Here is a 12,064-nt window from a genome sequence, read left to right as displayed (position 1 = left end):
AAATCCCTTTCCTGGTCTGTGACTGATAGCACTGCCCCCTGTAGTTTGGATTTTTTTGCCCCTATGTGCATCACTTTACATTTTGCTACATTGAACTGCATTTGCCATTTCTTAGCCCACTCACCTAATTTATAAAGGTCCACTTGGAGCTCTTTCCATCCTTTGTGGTTCTCACCACCCTACAAAATTTGGTATCATCCCCAAACTTGGCCACCACGCTACCTACCCCTTCTTCCAGGTCATGTTTGAATAGGTTAAAGAGCACTGGTCCCAAATCAGGTCCTTGGGGGACACCACTCCCCACATCTCTCCATTATGAGAACTTCCCATTTACACCCACCCTTTGCTTCCTGTTCCTCAACCAGTTTTCAATCCAAAGGAGGACTTCCCCTCTTATTCCTTGATTGCTAGTTTTCTCAGTAGCCTCCGGTGAGGGACTTTGTCAAAAGCCTTTTGGAAATCCAAGTAGACAATGTCCACTGGTTCCCCTTATCTAGTGTGACCAGACGTCCCGCTTTTGGTGGGACAGTCCCGCTTTTGATTAATTTGTCCCGCGGGTTTTTTAAAATGTCCCGATTTTTGGAAGGCTGCCGCACTGCCTTCTGGGGCACTCCCCTGTTTCCCGCCGTGACAGGGCGGGAAACGGGAGCACCCCAGAAGGCAGCGCAGCAGCGCGGTAGGCTGCCACACTGCCAAACCCCTGTTTCCCGCCCTGTCACAGGGGAGCGCCCCAGAAGGCAGTGTGCTCCTGTGGCTGCGCGCACATGCGCCCACGCGCCCCACTTAAAAAAAGCTAAAAATCTGGTCACCTTACCCTTATCCACATGCCTGTTTACACTCTCAAAGAACGCTAGTAAGTTTGTAAGGCAGGCAGAATCCGCCGGGCTGTAACAGACGAAATGCAAATAACAACAATCACCATAATCATGATGCCAACAACAAAAAACTGAGACCCACAGCGGAGGGAGAGCTGCAGAAGCCATTGGCGCTTAGCGAGAAGAGACATAGGATGGCCTGGCCTGCCCATATGTGACCGTGGCCCCACCTCCTCCAGGCGTGTCACTTGCACCCACACTGGGCTGGATGCCGGCACTGAGCCTGCCCCTCCCCCTGATCCACCCCCAGGCAGCAACGGTGCCCGAGGTAAATCTCAGCTGCTCTTTCTCAAGACAAATCTCTCTGCGTGCTGTTATAACAAAGCCCACAGGCTTCTGTGGGTCCACACCTGCTCTCTCTTGTAAAAATCTGCCAAAAAGCGCCATTTGCCTATCTCAGCCTTTCTCAAAGCAATTAAGCGTTCCTTGTTTGTGATTCCAGAAAGGTTTCCTTTTACAAAAAAACCTGCTCCATTTTAACTCCTGGAGCCTGTTTGAGACTCGGGGAACTTGCTGGCATTTGGAACCTTTTTCTTACAGCTGCCTTTTTTCCACCACCTTGGATCGTTTCCATCCTTGGCTTCCACCACCCGAGGCTGCAGCTAGGCCTGCTATCACGCCAACTTCATAACTGCAGTGACATGCCATGCGAAGTGCGGAGGATGATGGGGGGGATGGAGAAGGAATGGTTTTCTCCCTCGCTCTCTCGGTTTGGAACCTGAGTCACACTGCACAAGGCGGAGAAGGAAGACAACTCCGAGCCAGGAGAATTATGGGTTATTGCTTCCAATGGTACACATCTGCAATCACATCCCCTAGGCAACAATTAAAATATGCACTAACACGTTAAACACGTCACCCACTAGGCAGCCAATTTAGGTTTGGTATTTCTTATATTGAGGAACAATGCTCATCACATACAACTGTAATCGTATATCTATCTCATATCAACAGAATTTCATCATTCGCTCAATATATAAGAAATACCAAACCTAAATTGGCTGCCCAGTGGGTGACGTGTTTAATGTGTTAGTGCTTATTTAGACGTTACCTACATCTTTGCTCCCTTTAACAATTAAAATATGCCATTGTATCTTTCATTGCTGCTTTCCCTCTCTTTTCCAAAGCTATTTTTATAGACTACTGTATCTACAGCGAAATCTGTTCTGCCCCCCCAAGTGAATCTATTTTTGGTGCCCTGTACTTGGCTGGGACAGAGTGGGGGAGACGCAAGCCAAGTTCAACAGTTCTTACAATAGGTTTAATACTCGAGAGAATCAAGACCCTAACTCCTCCTTTGGGTCTATCTGAATCAGAGTACTTGCTTGTCTTGAGCAGGTTTGAAGCTGTAGACTGTATCTTCTCTTGGCTGCTTTCAAGAAAGTCTGCTGTGAATTGCTTCCTTTCAGTTCTTTCAGTCTTTGTCTGGTTCGAACTGTTGTTAAACTTAACTTGTGCTCTATGGACCACCATATATTAATTAGTACGTCACGAATATTCCAGTCTCCAACTACCCTTGGCACCTCACTCTGACTGACTGGCTAGAACTAAAACAGGGGATTGTTGGGTAAAGAGGGAAACCGCCTATTGGGAAATGTCTTAAAGGGACAGGGGCTAACTAAAATAACCTCCCTTAGAAGACTTAACAATGAACTAAAACCATGCTAACTTTGGGAAAACTGAAGCTTAATGGGGAAATAACAAAAGCCTCTGTGGGGGCATGACAAAATCTGTGGCTGGCACTTCCCCATGTCTTTAAGCTAGGCTGTCCCTTTCCACTATACATATTAAGCATAGAAGAGCTGGAAGAGTAAACCATTCCTATATTCTGTCTTAAATCTTACAAGTGGCAATGTAAGGGTCTGTTACGCCAGTCAATAATTGAGACTCACGAAGGTATCAAGAGCTTTTATTGAACCGTGTCAGTACCCCAGGTCCAAGAAGCCAGAGCTGAGGGCTCTGTCTCCTCTCCCTGGTACATGTCAGAAAACATTTGCTCACCGGCATTCCCCCTCTCCCCTTTCCCAAAACAATTTGGAAGAGACAAGGAAGAGTAAGAGAGAGGGAGAGAGAGAGAGAGAGAGAGAGAGAGAGAGGCTCATTCCGCACATACAGAATAAATCACTTTCAAACTGCTTTCAGTGCTCTTTGAAGCTGTGCGGAATAGCAAAATCCACTTGCAAACAATTGTGAAAATCATAAAGACTCCCCCTTGGTCCCAGGGAATGGGGGATAAGGGGAATGTATGCCTGAATCGCTAGTTACAAAGCAAAGCAATAGGAGAGACATCCAAGCCCCAAGTGGTGATAACGAGCCAGGTGTCGCCTTGGGCAAGAAGCAGGGAATGCCAGACTCAGTGGAGCCAGGCCGGTTTCTGGGATGCCAGGCTCAGCGAGAGCTAGGCCTGGCAGGCGTACTGTAAACAGGGTTTCCAGACGGGAGGTTGAACAACTAGCCTCGTGGTGCCACTGGAACAATCTAGAACTGAACACACTTAAAACCGTAGAAATGGTGGTAGATTTCAGGAGAAACCCTCCCATCCTACCTCCTCTCACAATACTAGACAACACAGTATCAACAGTAGAGACCTTACATTTCTAGGCTCCATCATATCTCATGACCTAAAATGGTCACCTAATATCAAAAATGTCATCAAAAAGCACAACAAAGAATGTTCTTTCTGCGCCAACTCAGGAAGCTCAAACTGCCCAAGGAGCTGCTGATACAGTTCTACAGAGGAATCATTGAGTCTGTCATCTGCACCTCTATAACTGTGTGGTTTGGTTCTGCAACCCAACAAGATCGACACAGACTTCAGAGAATAATCAGAACTGCAGAAAAAACAATTGCTGCTAATCTGCCTTCCGTTGAGGACCTGTATACTGCACGGGTCAAAAAAAGGGCTGTGAAAATATTTACTGACCCCTCGCATCCTGGACATAAACTGTTTCAACTCTTACCCTCTAAACGTCGCTACAGAGCACTGCACACCAAGACAACTGGACATAAGAACAGTTTTTTCCCGAATGCCATCACTCTGTTAAACAAATAATTCCCTCGATAATGTCAAACTATTTATTATATATTTATTATATAATTACTGCACTACTTTTTTCATCATTCCTATTACCCATCTCCTCCCACTTATGACTGTATGACTATAGCCTGTGCTGACATTTTATCTTATTTTAAGATTTTACATTTTATGCTTTCATTACTATTGATTGTTTCCTGATTGCTTACTAGACCTATATGACAATCATTAAGTGCTGTACCTTATGATTCTTGACAAATGTATTTTTCTTTTATGTACACTGAGAGCATATGCACCAGAGACAAATTCCTTGTGTGTCCAATCACACTTGGCCAATAAAGATTCTATTCTATTCTATTCTATTCTATTCTATTCTATTCTATTCTATTCCAGCTTGTTGCTGCGGTCTGGAGATCAACCAGAATTACAATTGATCTTGAGACTAGAAAGATCAGTTCCCTGGGAGAAAGCAGTTGCTTTGGAGGGTGGACTCCGGTCAAGACTGGAACCTTTGGTCTTGACATAACCCTCCAGGTAGGAGTGAGAGATGTGGAAACTGGGACTGCTCTGTTTCCAGCCTGCTTGCTTTGGCTGGTCTGCCTGCATCCGAATTACCTTCCCATGGGACCTCCAGAGGGAACAGGCTATCTGGTCTAGTGCGGGAGGTGTATGATTGACCCTGCTTGCGAGACACTGTTTCTCAAAGATGGTTCCTTGGGCCGGGGAAGGAACTGCTGGGATTTTTGTTGGATGTTTCCTGCCTGAACTCAGAATGGACAATGATCTTTTGCCAGCGCACTTCTCTATTGATTCTCTATCTATAAATAAGACTTCATTCAGAGCTAAGTGTAACGAACCAGTAAAGTCCAGTCAAAAGCAACCGTATTAAGTTCTTTATTGAGCTGGCATTCTTAGTCTGGAACAGGCAATGCGAGAACTGACACCCAGATCTCAAACACCCGCTTATGCAGGGCATCAGACAGGCTCCCGCCAAAAGAATATAAACAAGGAAGGGTTCACACAGTTCACTGGAATCAGACAGTGTTTCACACAGACAAGCAAGCAAGTGAAGAGATAACCCAAAACAGCAAATTCCCCTTTCCGGGCGTTCAGCCAAAACCTCCAGCGAGAACGTCTCCAAGGTCGAACCGCAGCTTTACACTAAGTCTATTTGAGAGTTCAAGAAGACACCACAACTCTGTGGCATTATACCCTATTGAGGTCCCTTTCTCCCCCACATCTTCGCTTCTGCAGGCTCCACCTCCAACTCTCCTGGAATTTTCCAGTCTGGAATCCCAAAATGTCCCAAAATGCATAATCAGTAAATCTGGCGAGAGCACGGCCTCTTTCACTGTTTCTCCACTATGGAGCAGCGTATTTTTCTTCCCCGGCCCCCTCACATTCCAACGTTTTACCCTGTTCTTCATTTTACTCCTCTTCCATTCACAGCTGTAACCAGAGGGGACCAACTGCATGTTCTACTCTCTACCTAGCATAGTTATTTGACCTATCAAAGAATTTTTGTTTTTTGAAAAATAGAGATTTTATTTTGGGACGTGGCTCCTCCTCCTTCTTCTAAAAAAAAGAATGTTGGGCTTTTACAGATGTATGATCTCTTCCCCACTAAGGTCGATTCCGCACTTGAGTTATCGACCTAAGTTCAAGCTGCGTTCGACCTACATGCTCCGCACAACCACTGCGATCGACGTGGTTTTGTACCAGCTTCGCCCCGTGTAACGGTCAAATTTCCAACTCCAGTTGGGAACTACTACTTTTTCAGGTAACCACGCTCGAACTCAGCTCGATTCCAGTAAAGTGCGGAATCTCTGGTGCCAGGAGTCCCCCATTCAGCCAATCACAGCTGAGTGTTTCGGGCATGCGTACAGCTGGCCAATCAAAAAACACCACCTTCGTCCCTCCATTCCTGTGGCAGTTTTTTTTATAACGTGCGTGGGGATAGACGGAACATGGCCGTAGAACAGTAGCCAATCGGAACGGAGCAGCGAAGAGGCACAGGATGATCCCGCCCTCTGAGCTGGGATCAAGCTGGTTGCAGTGGGGAACAACAATGGCTTCGACCTAGGTCAGTACCCTTCTCAGGGAACTGGGTCGAACCTATTTTACTCATGTGCGGAATCGCCCTAAGTGTACATTCCCTTTGGGTTTAATTCTTACTGTGCAGTCCAAAGGGGGAGGGGATTGAAGGCACATTGGAAACAAGAGAAGGGCTGCGCTGCTGTCTGTGTTACCAGCCCCACGCAAAGTGGCACGGATGCCAGTGCAGAGGGACTTACCGCAGCGGCTGGCCATTACAGCACCTAAACCCAGAAGCTGAACCATGCCACAGCTGGCCACTGCTGCAAATACCTATGCCAGCATGGAGAGCGGTATTCCAGGGATGTTTCTGGAGGTGGAACCAACTTCAATCAGCTCTGAATGCACTTTCGGCTTGGGAATACCCCCTTGTGGTGGCGCAGACTTACCCCACTCCAAATGTGGGTGTCAGTCATTTTTCTCAGTGGTCTTCCCCAGAGGAAGAAAGGAGTTTCTCCTTCTTCCTTAGTTCTAGCACTACCGGTTGCCTCTTCGAAGGCAGCATGGTGGCACCATCCCTGGATTGGGCTCTTGGTTATGCACACGCTTTCCCCACTTTGACAGTCACCCTGCCCTCAGATCAGAGAATCCCCGTGGTTCTTGAAAGCTTTTATAGTGCATTTTCCCGTCACTTTGGAGAGAAAAGCATTAAGTTTTCTTTGAGGTCTTTTCCCACCCGCACAACAGACGTTCCTTCTGCTCTTTGGGCCTTAAGAAAAATAACACTGAAGGTCTGTTGCTAGTTTAATAGACCCTGTGAAACTGACATGGTCTTGTGAAGTAATGGCAGACCAATTTTTGCCCCTATGTGCATCTCTTTGCATTTTGCTACATTGAACTGCATTTGCCATTTCTGGGCCCACTCACCTAATTTATCAAGGTCCGCTTGGAGCTCTTCGCAATCCTTTGCGGTTCTCACCACCCTACATAATTTGGTATCATCTGCAAACTTGGCCACCACGCTACCCACCCCTACTTCCAGGTCATTTATGAATAGGTTAAAGAGCACTGGTCCCAATACGGATCCTTGGGGGACACAACTCCCTACATCTCTCCATTGTGAGAACTTCCCATTTATACCCACTCTTTGCTTCCTGTTTCTCAACCAGTTTTTAATCTATAGGAGGACTTCCCCTCTTATTCCTTGATTGCTGAGTTTTCTTAATAGTCTCTGGTGAGGAACTTTGTCAAAAGCCTTTTGGAAATCCAAGTAGACAATGTCCGCTGGTTCCCCCTTATCCACATGCCTGTTTACACCCTCAAAGAACTCTAGTAAGTTTGTAAGACAGGATTTGCCTCTGCAAAAGCCATGCTGACTTTCTCAGTAGGTCTTGCTTTTCTATGGTGGACCAGCTCAGCTAGAGACGCTTCACAGTGGGAGAATCCGTGCAACCAAAAAACTGCACAGAGGAAAACCCCTCTGTGAAGCAAACAACCACAGTGTAAGTGCATGTGTGAGTCTTTGGCCCTCATAAATCACATGTAATGATTTTATGCTGAGGGGGATATAATTTCATTTGGAGAACACCCCCCCCCCCAGGTAATAAACCGTCTCAATATTGTTGTTTTAGAAGATGACAACATTCAGACTTTACAAAGTCAGGTAAAGGAGAGTGCAGAGGGAACAGGAGAAAAGATAGGGGCAAACATTTTAAATGCTCTATCACATCCGAGATAAAATTTTAAAACCCTTAAGCCAGCCATGAAATGAGAGGCAAGCAGCAATCCATACTCTGCCGGAAACAAAAAGACCCCGAGCCTCTTTAAAAATCTCGACTTAAAATCTCCCTTGCACCGAAAAAATAAATAAATCAATATTCCCACATGAAAAGTTTCTCCAAGTCCTGTAAGGATGCGCTTTTAAAAATAGAGTACTGATAATATTTTCGTTTAAAAAGAACATAAACAAAATGCAGTCAGCGGCAAAGGCTTAAAGATTCATTCAACTTCTTTTTTGCTGCAGAGATTTGGCTGGTTGAGCTCAAGTCAACAGAAAGCCCAGCCTAGCTTAACGGTTTTCATTCTGCTAAGTTGCTAGACAGCCTCCTTTGTGGTATTTTCTTAGTAAAAGCAGGTTTGTTTGCTTCCCTATCTATCTTTCTGACTGAAGGTCGGTTCACATAAATTAGCAGAATCCAGAGATAAAACATTTCTTCAGTGGTACCCCTCCACATTACTAGATTCTGTGGTGGGAATGAATGCTCTCCTAGGGGGACAAACTCTATCTGATCACACACACAAAAAAGTATCTAGAACATTCTACACACCAAACTCACTCCACTATGAAGGGTACCAGTATAAGGCCTCAGTGTAGTAACATGAATAGAGTAGCAGCCAATTTATAGCGACCTCTCATAAAGTTTTCAAGGGTTGATTCCGCACTTACGTTATCGACCTAAGTTCGAGATGCGTTCAACCTAAGTGCTCCGCACAACAACTGGGATCGATGTGGTTTTGTACCAGCTTCGCCCCGTGTAACGGTCAAATTTCTGACTCCAGTTGGGAACTACTACTTTTTCAGGGAACCATGCTCAAACTCAGCTCGATTCCAGTAAAGTGCGGAATCTCTGGTGCCAGGAGTCCCCCATTCAGCCAATCACAGCTGAGTGTTTCGGGCATGCGTACAGCTGGCCAATCAAAAAACACCACCTTCGTCCCTCCATTCCTGTGGCAGTTTTTTTTATAACGTGCGTGGGGATAGACGGAACATGGCCATAGAACAGTAGCCAATCGGAACGGAGCGGCGAAGAGGCACAGGATGATTCCGCCCTTCGAGCTGGGATCAAGCTGGTTGCAGTGGGGAACAACAATGGCTTTGACCTAGGTCAGTACTCTTCTCAGGGAACTGGGTTGAACCTATTTTACTCGTGTGCGGAATCGCCCAAGGAGAAAGTGTTTAGAGGTAGTATGCTTCAGTAAAATTAGCCACCTGGTAAGATCAGTGGCGTAATGAGGGGGGTGTACGATAGAGCTGTTGCCCCAGGTGCCAATTGAGTGGGCCACACGTGGAGGCATGTTGGCGAGGCACCCCCTTCTCTTGCTCCCCCACAGAAACTGCGCTCTACCCCCAAACTCTATGTGAAGTTCAGGGGGAGGCACTCAATACAATGCCGAACCCCAGACAGCATTTATCTAGGCTCCTACCACCCCAGCCTTGTGGAGTTTGGGAATGAGGTGGGCCTGTTGGAAACTGGGCTTGTCTTAGCAGGGTCCAGATTGAAAATGAAGGCTCAAAGCCTGAAATTTAAAGCTCGACCCAGCCAATCCCAGAGTGGAACAGGTGCACACTGCCCCTGAAATCCATGTGTGGTTTGGGGGTGGGGAACACCATTATGCTTTTCCTGTGTGCTGTTTCAGACAGATACGTCCCAGGGTAAGGCAGCTACTTGTTATATTCCTGATAAAGAGAAGAATCGGACTTCCTCGTCCTCAGATTTCTGATCAAGTAAAGTGTTTGCAAACACTCCTTGGTCCCAAGGAGTAGAGCAGCAGTGGTGTAGGAGGTTAAGAGCTCATGTATCTAATCTGGAGGAACTGGGTTTGATTCCCAGCTCTGCCGCCTGAGCTGTGGAGGCTTCTCTGGGGAATTCAGATTAGCCTGTGCACTCCCACACACGCCAGCTGGGTGACCTTGGGCTAGTCACAGCTTCTCGGAGCTCTCTCAGCCTCACCTATCTCACAGGGTGTATGTTGTGAGGGGGGAAGGGCAAGGAGATTGTAAGCCCCTTTGAGTCTTTTGCAGGAGAGAAAGGGGGGATATAAATCTAAACTCTTATAATAATAATAATAATAATAATAATAATAATAATAATAATAATAATAATAATAATAATAATAATAATAATAATTTGAGAAGCACTCCCGAATGTTGCTTGCTTTTGACCAAGCACTCCAAATTGTTTGTACTGCAAATCTTCGGTATATGTGCAGTGCTCCCACTGTTTCTTGTGGCTGTCCCTGATGTTCCTCCCTGATCAGCTGGTTGCTCAGCTTATTGAAGGGGGGGGGACTTACAGTTTAGATGTTCCTTTGAAGCCGAGTAGTATTTTGATGCATGAAGAGGGGAGATAAAACAATACAGTACAGTTCCTCTCTTTAGTATTCCGTACCTGGTATTTTGCCCGCCTGACTTTCAAAGCGGAGTGTATTTGCATCAACTGAGATCCTGAATTGGATAATAAACAGCACATTCTTGCATCATTGCCAGGGAATTTAAGTTCTAAGCATGTGCTCAACCTGTCGCTTGCTGCCCATCTGATGAGTGCCAGCGAGCACGCTGCCACAAAAGTAACTTGCACAGATTTTAAATGATGCATCATCCTGGGACACATCTCATCCACGCAAATGTGCAAACTGTGAGTGTAACCTCTGCTTGTGGGCTCTGTGGGGCAAAACTTGGAAGGAGTTTGCAACGACTAATTTTAAAACAAAATATGTACCTGGAACAACTTGTTAATTACAATTGCAGATGAGTCACGACTAGAGCAAGGTGTAACTCTTTTCCGTCAGTACATCTTCAAGGTCGCTTCTCTAGTATTCCACAAAGTGAGCGTTGCTGTCGATTTTGTCCTGATACAACGGATTCTCATATTCTGCTTCGCTGCTCAAAATACAACAACATCAGAACAGATTTGAGAACTGTATTACCAACAGGATTTATGCTCCTTTCTGATAAGTTAAAAATGGCTAAGCTTCTAAATAACTCAAATGTTGAAATCTCTGAAGCTGTTGCTATATTTTTACTCTGTGTACTGCAAGTTGTGCAATAATGATCTTCTTATTGTATCTGGAATTCTGGACACACACCAGTTTTTATGCCTAATAAAGGTTTTGGATTTGGATTTGGAACAAAATGGTTTACTTTTCCTTAACATGTGACACTTATAAAAATTAACCGTTAATATAACACTTCAAGGTGCTGTTCAAGTTTCAATTCCAAGCCCTTCTATTTACAGTCTATTGATAATGCCAAGTCCAATTCTTCCTGCTGGTGGTTGGTTTATGAAGACTTCAGAGGCTTGGTGAACTGGGTTCAAGATGATAAAGGTCCCCAAAAGAACTCCCATCAGCTACATTCACAGAAAGCCCTGAAACAATAAATTTTAACATTTACAATACAGCAAAAATAAACAACTCCCTTCCCACTAGTTCCCAACAACTTTGGAGTTACCTTAAACAAGGTATTAAGAGCTTATAAAGAAATAAATCAAGGTCCCAGCCTGGAAGCCTTGCTTCCTCCAACTTCATGAGTTTTTGCAGCCTCCTGTTGCATTGAGTCTCCACCTCTTTCTGGGTCAACCCATTCTGAACGTAGGGGTTACATGAGCATGTACCAACAGTGGCTAACAGGGCTGCGTGCATTTGGCTATGCCTAAAGCAAAATTAAATGTCAGATTAGGTGTTTGAGGCTCACTGGGGGGTATTTGACTTGAACCAAAACACTCCAAATTGGTTGTGGCCTGCTCCCTTAAGTTTGGAGAAATATTAGTAGGGGACAGACCTTGTGCTGTAATTGGGGGGGGGGGGGGGAACAGGAATCTTTCCCATCAAAGTTTACGGTGGGTTTTTTTTCCTAGGCAACCACAGGACACCAGAATTTAGAAGTTTTGAAAATGATTTTATTAGAAGAACAAAAATAATAAACTTACAGTCACAGGTTGATAAAAACACACACACACAGACACCGAGAGAGAGATCCAAGAGGTCTAGGTTTAGATAGAGTTGAGAGATAGGTTTGGAATAGCAAGGGTTTTTGCGGGGAGGGTGATAATTGCCTGTTCTAGAAGAGGAAAGATCCAAGAAAGCAGAGTCCAATGGCCTTCTTCCTTTCCAGACCCAACACTTGATCTTGATCTCTGCAAGAAAGCAGTGGGGCCCACTAAGTTGCAAGCATGTAACAGGAAGCAACATGCCAGGAAGAAGAAGAAGAGAGGAGTTTGGATTTATGCCCTGCCATTCTCTCCTGTATGGAGACTCAAGGCTGATTACAAATTCTTTTCCTTTCTCTCCCCACGATGGACACTTTGTGAGGTAGGTGGGGCTGAGAGAGTTCTTGAAAGAA

This window comes from Sphaerodactylus townsendi, linkage group LG08 (assembly GCF_021028975.2).
Source record: "Sphaerodactylus townsendi isolate TG3544 linkage group LG08, MPM_Stown_v2.3, whole genome shotgun sequence".
NCBI classification, from domain to species: Eukaryota; Metazoa; Chordata; class Lepidosauria; order Squamata; family Sphaerodactylidae; genus Sphaerodactylus; species Sphaerodactylus townsendi.
Note: the sequence above shows the minus strand (reverse complement) of the source record.